This window comes from Agrilus planipennis, unplaced genomic scaffold (assembly GCF_000699045.2).
Source record: "Agrilus planipennis isolate EAB-ADULT unplaced genomic scaffold, Apla_2.0 scaffold223, whole genome shotgun sequence".
In the NCBI taxonomy this organism is placed as follows: domain Eukaryota; kingdom Metazoa; phylum Arthropoda; class Insecta; order Coleoptera; family Buprestidae; genus Agrilus; species Agrilus planipennis.
The window spans coordinates 27,541-47,489 of record NW_020438932.1 but is presented as its reverse complement, the minus strand read 5'-3'; the positions used below and the strand labels follow the sequence as shown (position 1 = coordinate 47,489).

The following is a 19,949-nucleotide window of genomic DNA, read 5'->3' as shown; positions in this document are numbered from 1 at the left end:
TAATTCATAATTTGTTTTAAAAAATGAAACGTAATTTCTGGTCAAATTAAACGTACTTGCAGTTTTCTTATCTGTACTGTTAAATGTTATGGAGAAAGAGAAATTTTCATATCTAGGTATATTTCTAGGGGTTGTAATGAACGCTGAGAGAGGTGAGGATTTTGAAAATTGTTTCATTTCTAAGACACTTTATTCCAGAAAAACGTGGGGTATTTTTCTGTATTAAATACAGTGAGCTTTCGTTTAAAATAAGGAATTTTATATGTAAAAATGTTTAATTATTCGAGCGTACTACCTGCCTTCTTCTATCCGAATGCTCGCTCTCTCTACCTGCACGGTATAGCAACTCTGATGCTCGTTGAATTCGTAAACTAATTCATAATTTGTTTTAAACAATGAAACGTAATTTCTGGTCAAATTAAACGTACTTGCAGCTTTCTTATCTGTACTGTTAAATGTTATGGAGAAAGTGAAATTTGCATATCTAAGTGTATTTCTAGGGTATGTAATGAATGCCGAGACAGGTGAGGATTTCTAGGACACTTTATTCCAGAAAAACATGGGGTATTTTTCTATATTAAATACAATGAGCTTTCGTGTAAAATAATGAATTTTATATAGACAAATGTTTAATTATTCGAGCGTACTACCTGCCTTCTTCTATCCGAATGCTCACTCTCTCTATCTGCACGGTATAACAACTCTGATGCTCGTTGAATTCATAAACTAATTAATAATTTGTTTTATCGTTAATAAATGAATCGTAATTTCTGGTGAAATCAAACTTACTTGCAGTTTTCTTATCTGTACTGTTTAGTGTTACGGAGAAATAGCAATTTTCAAATCTAGGTGTATTTCTAGGGTATGTAATGAATGCCGAGAGAGGTGAGGATTTTGAAAATTGTTTCATTTCTAGGACACTTTATTCCAGAAAAACATGGGGTATTTTTCTATATTAAATACAATGAGCTTTCGTTTAAAACAAATAATTTTATATATATAAAAGTTTAATTATTCGAGCGTACTACCTGCCTTCTTCTATCCGAATGCTCACTCTCTCTATCTGCACGGTATAACAATTCTGATGCTCGTTGTATTCATAAATCAATCCAAAAGCTTTTTTATCGTAAAAAAATAAAACGTAATTTCTTGTAATTTTGGTGGAGGCGCCGGGACAATTTAAAAACAAAGGCCTTATCTGAGTTATAATTTCGGTTTCATTGAAATGGATTGATGAATTTTCATTTTTAACTTCTATTCTTTTCCTGTAGACCCAGTTACTTAAATAGGTAACTAATATTTTTCTTTTTGCAATAAATTATACTATAATTTGTAATGTAATATGCAGACAACCAAATATACAGCAAATACTACAATTCTTATAATGTAATTACAAAGAAAACTAGAAAATGATTTCTCTAACGGAAATAACTTTTCTACGTGAAACTCTATGAACAAACTGTAAAATATTACGTAGAAATAATTAATTTATTAGTAATACTTTTAAAGACATCTTGTTGTAAAGTTTTTACAAATCTGATATTGTAACTATAAAGAATGTTAATAAACGCTTTTTTCCACGAAAATCACTTTTTTACATAAAAAATAATCAATAAGTACTGCCCTCGAACAAAGCACAACATTAAGTAGAAATAATTAATTAATTGGTAGTATTTTTGAAGATACTGTAAAATTTGATTCCAAGCCGTCATACGTTTGTTCAACAATAAATTATATGCATTAACTTTGTATCGTTGTTGACATAAATTATTATTTTTTATTAAGTAACAGCTTTCTTGTTAATTAAATAGCTATCAACACTTTGCCCAAAATCAATTGGCACTCAATCTATTGCAAACCACCATTTTTTATTCACGGTATTTTTATCATCCTCTAACACGCTTCGCACCTGTACGGAGCCGTGCTCCGAAGATACACTTTTAATAATCTTTTTAGGATTTCTAAATTACTTAACCGATCGCAAGCACACAAGCAATTTATTTGTGTTAAAAACCACTTCACTTTGCGCCATTTTTTTGTCCGTGTCACTATCGCTTTTGCTATTCTGCGATGAGTTGTCTAACTTTCTAGATATCTTTAACTGGGGAATTCTTCTAGTTCATATTAATATTAATTCTAACTCTACTTTCATCTCCGTTACTTACCAAGATAGACTGACATATATCAACGCACCGCTGAAACCGTTGAACCAGAAGAGGCACAGACGTTCCCTATACAACGCGAGTGAGCGCTAAGAAACGACTTGTTAAAATTCATCCCCTAAAGGGATGAAAAAAAGTTTAATGTATCGATCAGTCCAAACCGCTCAGTCAGGAACTTAAAAGTTTATACAAATGTTCCTTACACAATGGTATTATCCACTATAATATGAGTTTTCAAAACACCATCCCTAAAGGTGGAAAATGGAATTCTATGTGGACGAAGTTACTGACAATAATAACAGTGAAACTTTGTACTTTATTCATAAAAAAATATACAAGGATTTCCGTTTTTAGTGAGATGTCCCTATTAGGTAGGTAGTTACTGATAAATTAATGATGGATTTTGTCGTAAAAATTTCAACAGTAAGTAATATGCGCTTAAGCTGGTTGTATTAGAAAAGCTGGAAATCCGATGTACGAAATTAAAAACTTTTGTATTAGTAGCGCTTGCGTAGTTTGTGTCAATGACAGGGAATGCTTTGGAGATGTGAATTTCACCACGAGGATTTGGCAGTAGCGTTTCCAGAGTCCTTACGAGCGGTGCGATCATTTTCCTCAAGTGCGAGCGCGTCAAACGTGCGAGATGTGTTGGAAATGTCAATGAAAACTTTCAGCTTTATTTACATTTATTATGCGAACCGTATACGGTAAGCAAATTAATTATTTATACGGTTAGAAAATAATTTTTGGAAGATACAGTTGCGAAGAAAAGTAAGCAAATGTAAAAAAAAAACAAAATTTTATGCATGGTGCTGTTGTAAATGTCAACTTTATTTGTTTATGTAAAACTTAAGAACCAATCACATGACAAAAAATAGGGTGTACTCTATCAATTGATAAGAGACTATTCGCTTCCGGTTTTTACCAGAAATGATCATATTCACTAAAAGGCAAATAATTTAGGTACCTGATTGTGGGACACTCCTCATGGTCCCCCAAACCCTAGGTTTTTCAGGGGGTCCGAAAATTGGCAACTTTAAAAATGTTTCCAATTTGTATTCTCAAAATACAAAAAAAAGATATTTTGAAAGAAATTTTGCATTTGAGATAATTTGGCAAATTTCAAATTTTATGAATATGGACCCGTTACTTTGCTGTTTTGGGCTCCAATTTAATAACAACATTATTATTATTCGCCATTTATAAATACGTTTTAATAGGAGAAATTCCACATATTTTATGGAATTCCTGTTCAAAAGCGACTTTGTAATTGTGAAATTTTCAAGTGTAAAGTCACAAAGTGAAAGAAGGTTCTCTTAATTTTAAGAATAAATAAAACAAATAATGGTAATGTAGTAAGTACCAAAATCTTCAGGAAACATTAAAAGCACAAAAGCATTCTTTTTGGAGTTTCTATAAATTTGAGACTGAAAGTGCAGAATAATATCTCGTTAGGATACTTATAAATCAATTTCAACTTTTTTAAATTTCATAATGCTATTTTTAAATCAGTCTTATGCAGCACTGCATCAATTCATTTATTCCTCTTTATTGCAACAGAAAACGGCACAGCATTCATCAGTTATTAGACAAATTCATGCCTACCTATATATCATGTAGATGTATACAGAGATATTCAATTTACTTCTGATGCAATCGTTTACGTATATTCTTCTACTTGAATGAGATCCTTATCGATAGCAAATAAGCTCCATTGGAGAAAAATATCCTTAGGAAATAATCCTGAAGGTAACTAGCCATGTGCCGTATGCATTCAATATTTTGTTTTCAATGCCGTTCCAATGTACCTTTCGGTCGGTAATTGAAAAGCTCGCAGCGTTTATTTTCAACTGCAGGTAAATTGCATAAATATGGTGCAAAGCTACGAATAAGCTTCAACAGTAACACAATTTATAATTAGTTACCTGTAAAAAGAAGCCGGACTGTGACTACGTTTAGGCGATGCTAAACAAAAAACGTTTAGAGCTTTAACATTTATTGGACTATGCTCGCGAAAATGCATTTTCACATCAGTTGTATTAGGAGTTCTAACATTCACTGAACTATGTCCGCGCAAACACGTCTTAACATAAGCTTTAATACTTCTATTAAAAGCTTTATTTATTTAACTGTATCGCCATAAAAACGCACCTAAAAATTTCTTTTAAAAGTTATGTTCAAAACCCTAACATTTATTGAATTATGTCCGCGTGAAGCAAAGTATTCAAATTATACATATAAACACTTATATATGTACTCACTTCGAATTCTGTTGAAAAGAAAAATTAAAGGAATGGAATTAAGATATTTGATAAGAGAAGTAAATGCCTTGAAGTTCTGTAATATAATTTTGAATGGTGTATTAAGTTTGAAAATCCAATTCACTAAGGAATTCGGAATCGTATAAGTCTTTATTACAACACCTATAAAACACTTGAAAGTTGGGAAACTACCGAAGTTGAGAGGAGGAAATTCTAGACTTGAACTTTCATTTCGTTTTTGTGCTCTGCAATAAACGGTTCCGCATCTTTCGACTATCTTTATTTTAATCATCTATATACGTAAAGATAGATGGTGAGATCGTAATCCACTTCTGTAAGTATATATTATGTGCTTTCACAAATTGTTGTGATAAAGTTCTAAAACTTTACGTTGTTTCAGATGCCAAAGATGGTTAAGACCATTTTCTGGAGTTTACTTGAACTATACGCTTCCTTCAAGGTTTTGATCACTTAAACCAGTATGGGTAAGTTTTAACTACTGCAGATACTAAAATATATCTACAATATTCAATAATTTAATTTATATGTCTAGGTATTCTTTTATTATATGAATTTAGAGATTTAGAGAAAAAATTAAAACTTACTTCTCAGATAAGATAATATAACATACTTTTACCTTTTTTTTAATAAAATTTTATTCTATAACAAAATAAAAAAATACAACCTTATTGGCAAAGTTTTATTGAAATCCGTTTTTGTTCTATATGGATTATTCTGTGTACCACTGGCCAACAAAGTCAGGGACTAAAAAGAAAAACAGCAATATTGTAGTAATTATCTAGAACTACCTTATAATATTGAAATTTCTTGATATCCCAGTCTTGTGCTGTGTACTTCCGAAATAACAACCCTGTTAGTCACATAGTAATGCTCATAATAAGACCAAAAATGGAACTTTTGGGATTTGAGCCTGTGATATCCTGAAATTCTAACTTTCTGAGAAAATTATGATGAAACTGCAGATACAATCAAACCTTCGTAAATAATACAGGAAGTGACATCCATCATCTAATTTTCTAACCCATGTCTAATATTACCCGAACGAGGGTTCAACTGATTTAACGTAATTATCCTCGTTTATTGTATATTGATGATGATGGATACAATTTGAGCGGCATTATTTTTTAATGAATTAGAAGCAACTCCAGTCGAATATTCTGCCGAAAGGATTCTTCTTTACGTACCGCAGAACATGTTACAGTAATGTGTAAAGTTTGAAAGCTTATCCCAAACTCGAAGCTCATCATGGAACTCATTTATAGAAGAGATCTTTACAGTCAATTTCCCTCGTCGTTCTTAGCCGGATCACATTCAAAATCATTTCCGAACCGATCAGTTAAACCTTATTTATGACTTTCAAAACATTTTCCTCTCACGTAAAAGCTCATGCAAAATAATCTCAAAAAAAATATCTTTTTAATTTTCTTTTTGTAGAAAAACATTCGGCACGTATTTTGTCTTTTGTGTATCTTCAAATAACATCAGCTAGAACGAATATTATGTAGTAGTAGTACAATGTTAGTCCATCCTACTGACTAATTGCTTCGATAATAACACACAAAAATTAGAAAGAAAGTCCCTGAGTTTATTAGGAATTCTCTTCTGATAATACAATACACGTGAATAAATAATTGTCTGTACTTGTCAGTTTTTTATTGTAGGTCTGGTAAATGTAAAAAGTTTCCAATTTTCGTNTCTAACTCCTCCTTGCTAGATTCTAATACTGCTCTGTCATCTCCAAATCTAAGCATAGGATGTTAAATATACTTAAAAAAGTAGGGATGAGTTACAGAGATAGAAGAGTGATACTTAGTTTGTATAAAGAGCAACAGGCAGGTATAGAGCTGGTGCTGCAATGTAGAGAAGTAAATATTAGGAAGGGAGTCAGACAGGGATGCACACTGTCACTCCTACCTTTTAATCTATCCATCGAAGACGCGATCATCATCATTAAAGACAGCACATCTATAGGGATAGATGTATAGGCGCAAAAGATTAGTAGGTATGCTTAGATTTACAAATTAATTGTATGAAACTAAACAAAAGTTAAACAAAAATATTGGTATGCAAGGGAAGAGCGTATATAAAGATAGGCGACCAAAAAGTAGAGAAAGTGGCTGATTTTAGGTATCTAGGAAGTCAGATAAGTCAGGACGGAGGTAGTAGTAAGGATGTAAAGCAGAGGATAGCGCAGGGTCGAGTGGCCTTCAATAAAAAGAAGTCACTTCTATGCTTGCGGACGATTAATTTAGAAATACGAAAAAGATTATTAAAAGTGTACTTAATACGTCTGAAACACGGATTCGAAACGTGGACGGTGAGTTCGCCGAAAAGGAAAAAGTTCGAAGCGTTTGAGGTGTGTTGTTAAAGGACGATGATGAAAATTCCGTGAAGAGAAATTGGCGCTACGGGCGTCAATAAAAGATAGGAGAGATAGGTTGGTAGGATGCCTTCTTGGACTGAAGTAAATAGCGATAGAGAAATATTTAGATCAGATAAGCATTTGCAAATAGTTTAGGGTGTGGTTCTAATTTTATTTTTAATTATATGCATTACTTTTTCTTTATCCTCATCAGTGAACGAAAAAGTTGGAATATCCTTTGATAAATATTTCTTATGTTACTTTTTATAGAACTCTTCTAAGAGCTGTTTTTATCTCTCCATTAACCTAAGTAATTTCCTAAGAAGTCGATCAAACACTGCTCGCCTTTATACTTGTGTCAAATTTTGATAAGAGTTAATTAAACTTGCTTATAATTTCAAAATAAAATAAGTTCTATATCTCGGGTAAAAGTTATACAAATTCAGTGGGTGCTTGCCTGACTTTCTCTGAGATATTTTTATTCAATAATTACACTTTCCAAGGTAAGCTTTTGAGTCATTTTCTAAAGTGAAATTTTTCAGTCCAGTAGAATTTAAAAAGTACGCGCATTCAGATACTGAAGTAATTGAAATTCTCGAGAAGCTTCTGAGATAACATATTAACTTGAGGTACGATTTAAAGCTGTTTTTGCAGCTATAATAAATTATTCAAACTAGTGAATAATATAAATAAAGCATTTTGTTAACAATCATACATTATCACCACAGTTGATGCAAACAAGTGAGACATTTCGATTTCTTGCAGTCGAGTGGTTGTTTCAGGCTGCTAACAATGCTGATGATTAAATTCGAGATAGAAATCGATCGCACAGTTGTCGGCCTCAACAGACGAAGCTCTGTTAAATCCCAACAAAGAATTTTCATTAAATACCAACTTGAAGACGGCGAAATCGTTCGAATTGGTGTTATTGGGAGCTGCTTATTTGTCAGGGCATCATTTTCCGTAAAGGTCGAATCAATTCTGTAGCGCATTCTTTATCACAAAATGCATCTAAGAAGTTAACAATGCCACTATTTACGTAAAACCAACAGTATATAAGTTCTTGGTGAGTAATTGGATCGCGATTTCGATCTTATTGGACCTCTCCAATACGCCAAAGGCACTCTCGATTAGGAACAGCTACCAAATCAAAGAAGCTCTTTGAAAGCAAGTCCATATAATTTATGATTTCATATTGTATAAGCTACGTCGCCGATTCTGTCGGACTCGCACACCATTTCTCAACTTTGTGATACGTAGATGTGATCAAATTTTCCTTCTCTATTTTAAAGAAAACTTTTCAAATATTGTTGAAATTGCTTATAGCATTCTTCTATTGTACAATAAACTTTTCTAGTAGACATTCATTGTTTAACTTCTTTTCAACGGTATCTCACAAACCTATTGTAGATAGAATAGAAAGAGTTTTTGACTCTAGTTTGCATGTATTGTGCCTCCTTCAAATAAAGTTTTATACAACGTTAAATACAACTTTCATTTCGGAGCCAAGAATTTACATATTGTTTGTGAATTACAAGTCGATTCTCAGAGTTTAAAAGGCCTCTGGCAGACAGCATATTGCTAACATAATTGGACCTTTCGAGTACAAAAAGCAGAACTCTAATAATAAATGACGAAAGTTGTAGATAATGTTTCAGAGAAAGAGATACCTAATACGTATAATTTGTTTACTCAAATGCATGTTTTCCAGCTAACAGGTACTGCAAACTTATTGCAAAAAGTATTAACATTGTTTATACTTTCTATTAGGTACTACAAGAAGCCAATCAAATAGGTGGAAGAAGTTAATCAGTAGCTACTTTATTGAAAACTATGAAAATCGTCGAAATATGTATCCCATGAAAATGAATAAAAGTCTATAATTTAATGCATATAAATTTTACTGTACTTATCATTTAAAATTAAAATAAAAAAAGCAAAAGTAAATTCCAGTTCCGAATATGTGACAGTGAGAAAATCGCTAACGATGTATCTCTACGGATGTAGCGACAACAAGATGATCTAACGCGTAATCGACTGATTTTTTAAAAACTAGAACTAAAAATAACTTTTTACCCAAAATGTATTAAAGAACTACTATCGAAGTTAGTTCAAATATCCCTTTTTTGATGATTTATGTATTTTCTCGGTCACTACCTAATGACTGGTAATAACAGAGTGTAAACACATCTTCCAGGCTTTGGGAGATGTAATTTCAGTCCTGCTCCATTGTCAATAAAAATGGCACCACTTGGGAACTCTTTTTACCCTTGTCAAAAAGCGGTTTCCTTTGTTTGACATGCTGTATCGATCCATTTTTTTTGTTTCCGATCAACCACCCTAATACTCATAAATGTACGATATTTTGCTTCAGTGTCGCACAAAAAGAAAATTGAAATCAGCGTATTTGCTGGGTAATAGGTTTTTCTTTCTTCGGTTTAGAACTCTATAAACTCTGTTCATTGTTTACATGAAAAAGGCCAATTGATGTTTTATGTGATCGATATTGGTAGCCCAGTGTGAGGATTTATAATTTACGACTCAGCAAGGCACGCTTTCAATCGAAAAAAAGTCCCTTTGAAAGTACCATAAAAATGAAATATTTTTATTCATCTTGCCACAACAATTGTTTCACCACTCAGTGGTTTCATTTAGAGAGTAGGTATCTAGCCAAGTTCAAGTTGCTTAGATTTGTGATTGAGTTTACGTAGGGCATACGCGTAGATCTCTCAAAACTCGCATAGGAGAACATTTTCCTAGTTTTATTAATAAAAAGGCAGGACCTGCCCAACGCAAAACATTTAAATCAGGAAAAGCATAATTTTAATTTAAACTATAAAATTCTACATGTTCAAAACAAATGTTTAAAATTAGTTTTATCAGAAAAAATGGAAATTAGCTAATACATAAACAAACTAAGATTTAAATTACCAAATCGGTTGTAGAAATTCAGCCCCCTTAGATATTTTTTCCTAGTTTTACATTATCCCTTCTGTATAACTTTATTTGTTAAATAATTAGCTGATGAAACCACCGTGTGACCCTAAATTTTTTAATTCAATTTTCAATAACGGATTGTTTTATATTTTTGTTTACGTTTTTGAAAATTTATTTTCAGTTTTTTAATTTATGTGATGCCTTACCCTGCTGCTAACTGTAAGGCCGCTACGATTAATTTCAACCTCAACTTTAGCTGAAAAATGGCAGTAATTGAAAATTTTCCGGAAGTTCGTTATCGAAACGTAATAACCAGATTCCATCTGGACGTAGGTTTGATTTAAACGTTGGGCACTTGGAGGTATTTTCCGTGTTTAGATTTATAGTCAGAACAAACCTTTTTGGAATACCCCGAATTTATTACTCACTCCTGTGCCTAATACGGGCACAGATAACTTGCAAATCCTTCTTTAACTATTTCACGTGCCGATGAAGTTCGATTAATTTATTTGCATATTCGATTAAAATTAATTGATACAAGCTGCAAATGAATTGGAATTTTCGGTAATCTGTTAATTTAGTGTACGTATTATTGGACGCAAAGCTTAATTCGTCAGTTTTATAATTATTTACAAAAGTTCTTTTATAAAAGAGAATTTTTATGTTACGTTTCAGCCGATTTTGTGTAATCTAAATTAAAAATATGACAGACATAAAATAAACAAAGTTCTATCTTATAAATACATATTTGTAGAAAGACGTATCTTTTTATAAGCTGTAATATTTTTCAGTAACTTCTGTCCCGTCCTGTCGTATAAAAGTCAAACTCAGAGTCAAGTTGCAGAAATAATAATTTTTTAATGTAATGCAAGACTCTAGGGATCCTTTGATCGGACTTTCTATCTCCTTGAACAACTTTATAATACCTATATCTATGATCAGTTTAGTTTCAGAGACGAGGTAACGGTAAAGGTAATACTTGTACGTGTATATGAATATAGGCACATTACGTACTATATATTAAAGGAAAAGTGTTACAGGGAGATTCTATTACATGCATTTCAAATGTGCGTAATATTAGGGTTGATAATGATTATGACGCACGGTATTGGAGACTTGCACTCCCCTACAATCGGCAATCGGATTGAGAACGATTCAGTTCTGCCTAATATTTAATATGTCACTGTTCGTTGGATATTCTGTTTCTCGCATTAACACACAATTTATCACGATGAGCATATATGCTCTATGCTGTTCTTTTAGCCTAATGATTTAATCACAGCTTTCTGCTGACTCAGACAATAAAAAGCTATTCTTTGGTGAACTTTATGAAACGAAATTTTACGTAATATTTCAGTACTGCCTTGTGGAAGGGATTCTTCTTAACATTTTACAAGACTGGTTATACATTTTCTCCACCTGTATAGGTTAATTAATGCTCCTTCAATGTTGCCATGATAGTAATAAATAATTCGACATTATACAAAAATTAAACTAAACATTACACTTAATTAAAAGTTAAAGAAGAGCAACTTTTAAATGTGAAAAGTTGACTATTAATTATTTAGTGGATGAAAAACTGAAAGAGAAAGTATGTTTTGGGAATTTACGAAATGGACTATTTTAATAAAACAACTAGTATTTTAAAACAAAAGTAATTATGAACTGGGTGCGTTATTACGATGTAACATGATAAAATTTTGCTTTATCAACATTTTTGTAGCCTTAAAAGTAGATATAAAATGAAAGTTAAAAGAGTTTGAGAATTGAAGCAGGCGATGATTTTAAGCTTTAGTTCTGTTTCAACTTCTTCCTGTTTATACGGATTACGCGTATTCATTGAAAATAAAGCAAGCAGTAATAAAATGTTTGTGGTATAGTATAGTACAAAGTAGCGTGGCTTTGGAGTAGTTTGTCGAGCGCTTTGATAAAACCATATTTATTTAAAAAGTAAATATCTTTGTATGTGCATGTTTCGCAAAGCACTCACTATTACTTACACTTAAAAGGGTATTTGTTTTTCGCGCTGCAGAGAAATGATACCTTTCCAGCAAATCACTCGAACCCCACTGAAATTCCTCTACTATTATTTTACGAGCAATGTTTATATATTTGTTTGTTGATGTTTTTTCACTATATAAAATTTAATGTGACATTATTTTCACTAGCTTTACTGCAAGAGAAGTTGCAAATATTTATAAAAATATTCAACATTTGACGCAGCTACATATACATATTTCATATTAAATTTGCAAAGTGCAAATGTAAGATTTTGCGCAACGAAAGATTCAATTCGAATGCGAGCATTGAATAAACTGTCATTGACAACATGACAATCTAAATATTACGTGCGAAAAATCTATTTGCGCGTCTCTCTACTCTACAACGAGGTAATACGAAATGAACACAAAACAGTTTTTAATTTTTCATGGCTGTAAAGTTCCATTTGGACGTGAACAACTTCACAAAATGGAACGCATTGTAGTTACAATTAAACTTTGTACGTGTTTTGGTTCAAATAGAACGCATGCGGGAAAAAACGGTTATTAAAAATTTGAATCCGTTTGCGGAAGTACTTGAATTTATTTTACTCACTCTTTTGATATCAAAATTCTTGAAGTGTGTGAGTGAACGCTTAACGAATGAATGAATGACTAATTCAGTTTTATGGTGGTACTATCATCGATCTATAGGGTTGTTCGGAAAGTCATTTCGTTTTTTCTCGACAGAGGATTTAATTGTATTCTTTTGCACCCAACTTCACATTTAAGCCGTATAATTTTTATATGCTTTGAGAGCTCATATAGCAAGGCTTGTGTGTGAAAAATTCCAATTNTTGAACTATACGCTTCCTTCAAGGTTTTGATCACTTAAACCAGTATGGGTAAGTTTTAACTACTGCAGATACTAAAATATATCTACAATATTCAATAATTTAATTGATATGTCTAGGTATTCTTTTATTATATGAATTTAGAGATTTAGAGAAAAAATTAAAACTTACTTCTCAGATAAGATAATATAACATACTTTTACCTTTTTTTTAATAAAATTTTATTCTATAACAAAATAAAAAAATACAACCTTATTGGCAAAGTTTTATTGAAATCCGTTTTTGTTCTATATGGATTATTCTGTGTACCACTGGCCAACAAAGTCAGGGACTAAAAAGAAAAACAGCAATATTGTAGTAATTATCTAGAACTACCTTATAATATTGAAATTTCTTGATATCCCAGTCTTGTGCTGTGTACTTCCGAAATAACAACCCTGTTAGTCACATAGTAATGCTCATAATAAGACCAAAAATGGAACTTTTGGGATTTGAGCCTGTGATATCCTGAAATTCTAACTTTCTGAGAAAATTATGATGAAACTGCAGATACAATCAAACCTTCGTAAATAATACAGGAAGTGACATCCATCATCTAATTTTCTAACCCATGTCTAATATTACCCGAACGAGGGTTCAACTGATTTAACGTAATTATCCTCGTTTATTGTATATTGATGATGATGGATACAATTTGAGCGGCATTATTTTTTAATGAATTAGAAGCAACTCCAGTCGAATATTCTGCCGAAAGGATTCTTCTTTACGTACCGCAGAACATGTTACAGTAATGTGTAAAGTTTGAAAGCTTATCCCAAACTCGAAGCTCATCATGGAACTCATTTATAGAAGAGATCTTTACAGTCAATTTCCCTCGTCGTTCTTAGCCGGATCACATTCAAAATCATTTCCGAACCGATCAGTTAAACCTTATTTATGACTTTCAAAACATTTTCCTCTCACGTAAAAGCTCATGCAAAATAATCTCAAAAAAAATATCTTTTTAATTTTCTTTTTGTAGAAAAACATTCGGCACGTATTTTGTCTTTTGTGTATCTTCAAATAACATCAGCTAGAACGAATATTATGTAGTAGTAGTACAATGTTAGTCCATCCTACTGACTAATTGCTTCGATAATAACACACAAAAATTAGAAAGAAAGTCCCTGAGTTTATTAGGAATTCTCTTCTGATAATACAATACACGTGAATAAATAATTGTCTGTACTTGTCAGTTTTTTATTGTAGGTCTGGTAAATGTAAAAAGTTTCCAATTTTCGTGCATTACTTGAATATGCTCGAGGGAATGCTTTAGCTTTAATATGCCGTTTAAAAAATTCTACTTTTACGATTTAGTTGTCTTTGAAGATGATTTCTAAAAGCATTTCAGCAGAAACTTTTCAAATGAGTTGGTGGAACATAAAAGAAAGAAATACATCTGTATATATATATATATAGATACGGTTATGATTTTCATAATCATATTAATAATTATCACCTTCAAAAGCTCGCGTTGTTCTGTAAACAAAGCACTGCGCGCAAAGGAATCTTTTCAATTATGTGTATAAACAAAGATGCTAAAAATTAATTAAATACGGTTACAGAAAATAAAGTGTTCCCTAAAAAAATATTATAGGTACGTACAGTGCACAAAACACTTAATAACCGAAAGTAAGTAGGAATTACAAATAAGTTAAGATTGAAAAAGAGGTCGAGACATAAAACAATGAAGAGCGCACGGTCGAGTCGCTTTTAGCAAAATGAAATAACTTCTGTGCTCGCGAACGATTAATTTAGAAATACGAAAAAGATTATTAAAAGTGTACTTAATACGTCTGAAACACGGATTCGAAACGTGGACGGTGAGTTCGCCGAAAAGGAAAAAGTTCGAAGCGTTTGAGGTGTGTTGTTAAAGGACGATGATGAAAATTCCGTGAAGAGAAATTGGCGCTACGGGCGTCAATAAAAGATAGGAGAGATAGGTTGGTAGGATGCCTTCTTGGACTGAAGTAAATAGCGATAGAGAAATATTTAGATCAGATAAGCATTTGCAAATAGTTTAGGGTGTGGTTCTAATTTTATTTTTAATTATATGCATTACTTTTTCTTTATCCTCATCAGTGAACGAAAAAGTTGGAATATCCTTTGATAAATATTTCTTATGTTACTTTTTATAGAACTCTTCTAAGAGCTGTTTTTATCTCTCCATTAACCTAAGTAATTTCCTAAGAAGTCGATCAAACACTGCTCGCCTTTATACTTGTGTCAAATTTTGATAAGAGTTAATTAAACTTGCTTATAATTTCAAAATAAAATAAGTTCTATATCTCGGGTAAAAGTTATACAAATTCAGTGGGTGCTTGCCTGACTTTCTCTGAGATATTTTTATTCAATAATTACACTTTCCAAGGTAAGCTTTTGAGTCATTTTCTAAAGTGAAATTTTTCAGTCCAGTAGAATTTAAAAAGTACGCGCATTCAGATACTGAAGTAATTGAAATTCTCGAGAAGCTTCTGAGATAACATATTAACTTGAGGTACGATTTAAAGCTGTTTTTGCAGCTATAATAAATTATTCAAACTAGTGAATAATATAAATAAAGCATTTTGTTAACAATCATACATTATCACCACAGTTGATGCAAACAAGTGAGACATTTCGATTTCTTGCAGTCGAGTGGTTGTTTCAGGCTGCTAACAATGCTGATGATTAAATTCGAGATAGAAATCGATCGCACAGTTGTCGGCCTCAACAGACGAAGCTCTGTTAAATCCCAACAAAGAATTTTCATTAAATACCAACTTGAAGACGGCGAAATCGTTCGAATTGGTGTTATTGGGAGCTGCTTATTTGTCAGGGCATCATTTTCCGTAAAGGTCGAATCAATTCTGTAGCGCATTCTTTATCACAAAATGCATCTAAGAAGTTAACAATGCCACTATTTACGTAAAACCAACAGTATATAAGTTCTTGGTGAGTAATTGGATCGCGATTTCGATCTTATTGGACCTCTCCAATACGCCAAAGGCACTCTCGATTAGGAACAGCTACCAAATCAAAGAAGCTCTTTGAAAGCAAGTCCATATAATTTATGATTTCATATTGTATAAGCTACGTCGCCGATTCTGTCGGACTCGCACACCATTTCTCAACTTTGTGATACGTAGATGTGATCAAATTTTCCTTCTCTATTTTAAAGAAAACTTTTCAAATATTGTTGAAATTGCTTATAGCATTCTTCTATTGTACAATAAACTTTTCTAGTAGACATTCATTGTTTAACTTCTTTTCAACGGTATCTCACAAACCTATTGTAGATAGAATAGAAAGAGTTTTTGACTCTAGTTTGCATGTATTGTGCCTCCTTCAAATAAAGTTTTATACAACGTTAAATACAACTTTCATTTCGGAGCCAAGAATTTACATATTGTTTGTGAATTACAAGTCGATTCTCAGAGTTTAAAAGGCCTCTGGCAGACAGCATATTGCTAACATAATTGGACCTTTCGAGTACAAAAAGCAGAACTCTAATAATAAATGACGAAAGTTGTAGATAATGTTTCAGAGAAAGAGATACCTAATACGTATAATTTGTTTACTCAAATGCATGTTTTCCAGCTAACAGGTACTGCAAACTTATTGCAAAAAGTATTAACATTGTTTATACTTTCTATTAGGTACTACAAGAAGCCAATCAAATAGGTGGAAGAAGTTAATCAGTAGCTACTTTATTGAAAACTATGAAAATCGTCGAAATATGTATCCCATGAAAATGAATAAAAGTCTATAATTTAATGCATATAAATTTTACTGTACTTATCATTTAAAATTAAAATAAAAAAAGCAAAAGTAAATTCCAGTTCCGAATATGTGACAGTGAGAAAATCGCTAACGATGTATCTCTACGGATGTAGCGACAACAAGATGATCTAACGCGTAATCGACTGATTTTTTAAAAACTAGAACTAAAAATAACTTTTTACCCAAAATGTATTAAAGAACTACTATCGAAGTTAGTTCAAATATCCCTTTTTTGATGATTTATGTATTTTCTCGGTCACTACCTAATGACTGGTAATAACAGAGTGTAAACACATCTTCCAGGCTTTGGGAGATGTAATTTCAGTCCTGCTCCATTGTCAATAAAAATGGCACCACTTGGGAACTCTTTTTACCCTTGTCAAAAAGCGGTTTCCTTTGTTTGACATGCTGTATCGATCCATTTTTTTTGTTTCCGATCAACCACCCTAATACTCATAAATGTACGATATTTTGCTTCAGTGTCGCACAAAAAGAAAATTGAAATCAGCGTATTTGCTGGGTAATAGGTTTTTCTTTCTTCGGTTTAGAACTCTATAAACTCTGTTCATTGTTTACATGAAAAAGGCCAATTGATGTTTTATGTGATCGATATTGGTAGCCCAGTGTGAGGATTTATAATTTACGACTCAGCAAGGCACGCTTTCAATCGAAAAAAAGTCCCTTTGAAAGTACCATAAAAATGAAATATTTTTATTCATCTTGCCACAACAATTGTTTCACCACTCAGTGGTTTCATTTAGAGAGTAGGTATCTAGCCAAGTTCAAGTTGCTTAGATTTGTGATTGAGTTTACGTAGGGCATACGCGTAGATCTCTCAAAACTCGCATAGGAGAACATTTTCCTAGTTTTATTAATAAAAAGGCAGGACCTGCCCAACGCAAAACATTTAAATCAGGAAAAGCATAATTTTAATTTAAACTATAAAATTCTACATGTTCAAAACAAATGTTTAAAATTAGTTTTATCAGAAAAAATGGAAATTAGCTAATACATAAACAAACTAAGATTTAAATTACCAAATCGGTTGTAGAAATTCAGCCCCCTTAGATATTTTTTCCTAGTTTTACATTATCCCTTCTGTATAACTTTATTTGTTAAATAATTAGCTGATGAAACCACCGTGTGACCCTAAATTTTTTAATTCAATTTTCAATAACGGATTGTTTTATATTTTTGTTTACGTTTTTGAAAATTTATTTTCAGTTTTTTAATTTATGTGATGCCTTACCCTGCTGCTAACTGTAAGGCCGCTACGATTAATTTCAACCTCAACTTTAGCTGAAAAATGGCAGTAATTGAAAATTTTCCGGAAGTTCGTTATCGAAACGTAATAACCAGATTCCATCTGGACGTAGGTTTGATTTAAACGTTGGGCACTTGGAGGTATTTTCCGTGTTTAGATTTATAGTCAGAACAAACCTTTTTGGAATACCCCGAATTTATTACTCACTCCTGTGCCTAATACGGGCACAGATAACTTGCAAATCCTTCTTTAACTATTTCACGTGCCGATGAAGTTCGATTAATTTATTTGCATATTCGATTAAAATTAATTGATACAAGCTGCAAATGAATTGGAATTTTCGGTAATCTGTTAATTTAGTGTACGTATTATTGGACGCAAAGCTTAATTCGTCAGTTTTATAATTATTTACAAAAGTTCTTTTATAAAAGAGAATTTTTATGTTACGTTTCAGCCGATTTTGTGTAATCTAAATTAAAAATATGACAGACATAAAATAAACAAAGTTCTATCTTATAAATACATATTTGTAGAAAGACGTATCTTTTTATAAGCTGTAATATTTTTCAGTAACTTCTGTCCCGTCCTGTCGTATAAAAGTCAAACTCAGAGTCAAGTTGCAGAAATAATAATTTTTTAATGTAATGCAAGACTCTAGGGATCCTTTGATCGGACTTTCTATCTCCTTGAACAACTTTATAATACCTATATCTATGATCAGTTTAGTTTCAGAGACGAGGTAACGGTAAAGGTAATACTTGTACGTGTATATGAATATAGGCACATTACGTACTATATATTAAAGGAAAAGTGTTACAGGGAGATTCTATTACATGCATTTCAAATGTGCGTAATATTAGGGTTGATAATGATTATGACGCACGGTATTGGAGACTTGCACTCCCCTACAATCGGCAATCGGATTGAGAACGATTCAGTTCTGCCTAATATTTAATATGTCACTGTTCGTTGGATATTCTGTTTCTCGCATTAACACACAATTTATCACGATGAGCATATATGCTCTATGCTGTTCTTTTAGCCTAATGATTTAATCACAGCTTTCTGCTGACTCAGACAATAAAAAGCTATTCTTTGGTGAACTTTATGAAACGAAATTTTACGTAATATTTCAGTACTGCCTTGTGGAAGGGATTCTTCTTAACATTTTACAAGACTGGTTATACATTTTCTCCACCTGTATAGGTTAATTAATGCTCCTTCAATGTTGCCATGATAGTAATAAATAATTCGACATTATACAAAAATTAAACTAAACATTACACTTAATTAAAAGTTAAAGAAGAGCAACTTTTAAATGTGAAAAGTTGACTATTAATTATTTAGTGGATGAAAAACTGAAAGAGAAAGTATGTTTTGGGAATTTACGAAATGGACTATTTTAATAAAACAACTAGTATTTTAAAACAAAAGTAATTATGAACTGGGTGCGTTATTACGATGTAACATGATAAAATTTTGCTTTATCAACATTTTTGTAGCCTTAAAAGTAGATATAAAATGAAAGTTAAAAGAGTTTGAGAATTGAAGCAGGCGATGATTTTAAGCTTTAGTTCTGTTTCAACTTCTTCCTGTTTATACGGATTACGCGTATTCATTGAAAATAAAGCAAGCAGTAATAAAATGTTTGTGGTATAGTATAGTACAAAGTAGCGTGGCTTTGGAGTAGTTTGTCGAGCGCTTTGATAAAACCATATTTATTTAAAAAGTAAATATCTTTGTATGTGCATGTTTCGCAAAGCACTCACTATTACTTACACTTAAAAGGGTATTTGTTTTTCGCATGTTTGTTCAGTTTGCTGCAGAGAAATGATACCTTTCCAGCAAATCACTCGAACCCCACTGAAATTCCTCTACTATTTTACAAGCAATGTTTATATATTGGTTTGTTTTAGTTTTAAATCTATTTTCCACTTTAATTAGAATCAACTGAAAACAGTTACTTCATTATTAACATCTACATGGAGAAATGATTAGTCAGCGTTAGTTTGCTTTCAGTATAACCCTTGTATTATAGCAACATATACCATCGTGGTTTTGTGCGATAATCGTCCCGTACAACGGTGTTCAGATTGGCTGGAGTTAATTAATCCGAAATTGTTATTCTGTCTCAAATGATTATGTAAATTTGCCGTAGTTATTATTCGGCAAACTGGATTTTGAGGTAATAACAGGTCACAAAGGCCTGTTATCTTTTCGTTCACTCTTGGCCAACTTTAATGATCGAAGAATGTGTTCTTTGCAATTTATTCGAAATAATGATAGTATTATGCACACGTTAATTATG

General features: G+C 32.1%; 1 protein-coding gene across 4 annotated transcripts in view; it reads left to right on the top strand.

Moving 5' to 3' along the window:
• The first annotated feature begins 2,663 nt into the window (after positions 1–2,663).
• The window catches only part of LOC108743087 (tyramine receptor 1), a 40,370-nt gene continuing 23,084 nt past the window's right edge, over positions 2,664–19,949 (top strand). For 2 of the 4 annotated variants that reach the window (XM_018478511.2, XM_018478509.2), the window contains exons 1-2: positions 2,664–2,869; positions 4,824–4,908. The gene's annotated coding sequence lies outside the window, so the exon portion shown is untranslated. Of the gene's footprint in view, positions 2,870–4,119; positions 4,758–4,823; positions 4,909–12,583; positions 12,628–19,949 lie in introns of those variants that run through there. The other 2 variants (XM_018478512.2, XM_018478514.2) reach the window with 2 other exon arrangements.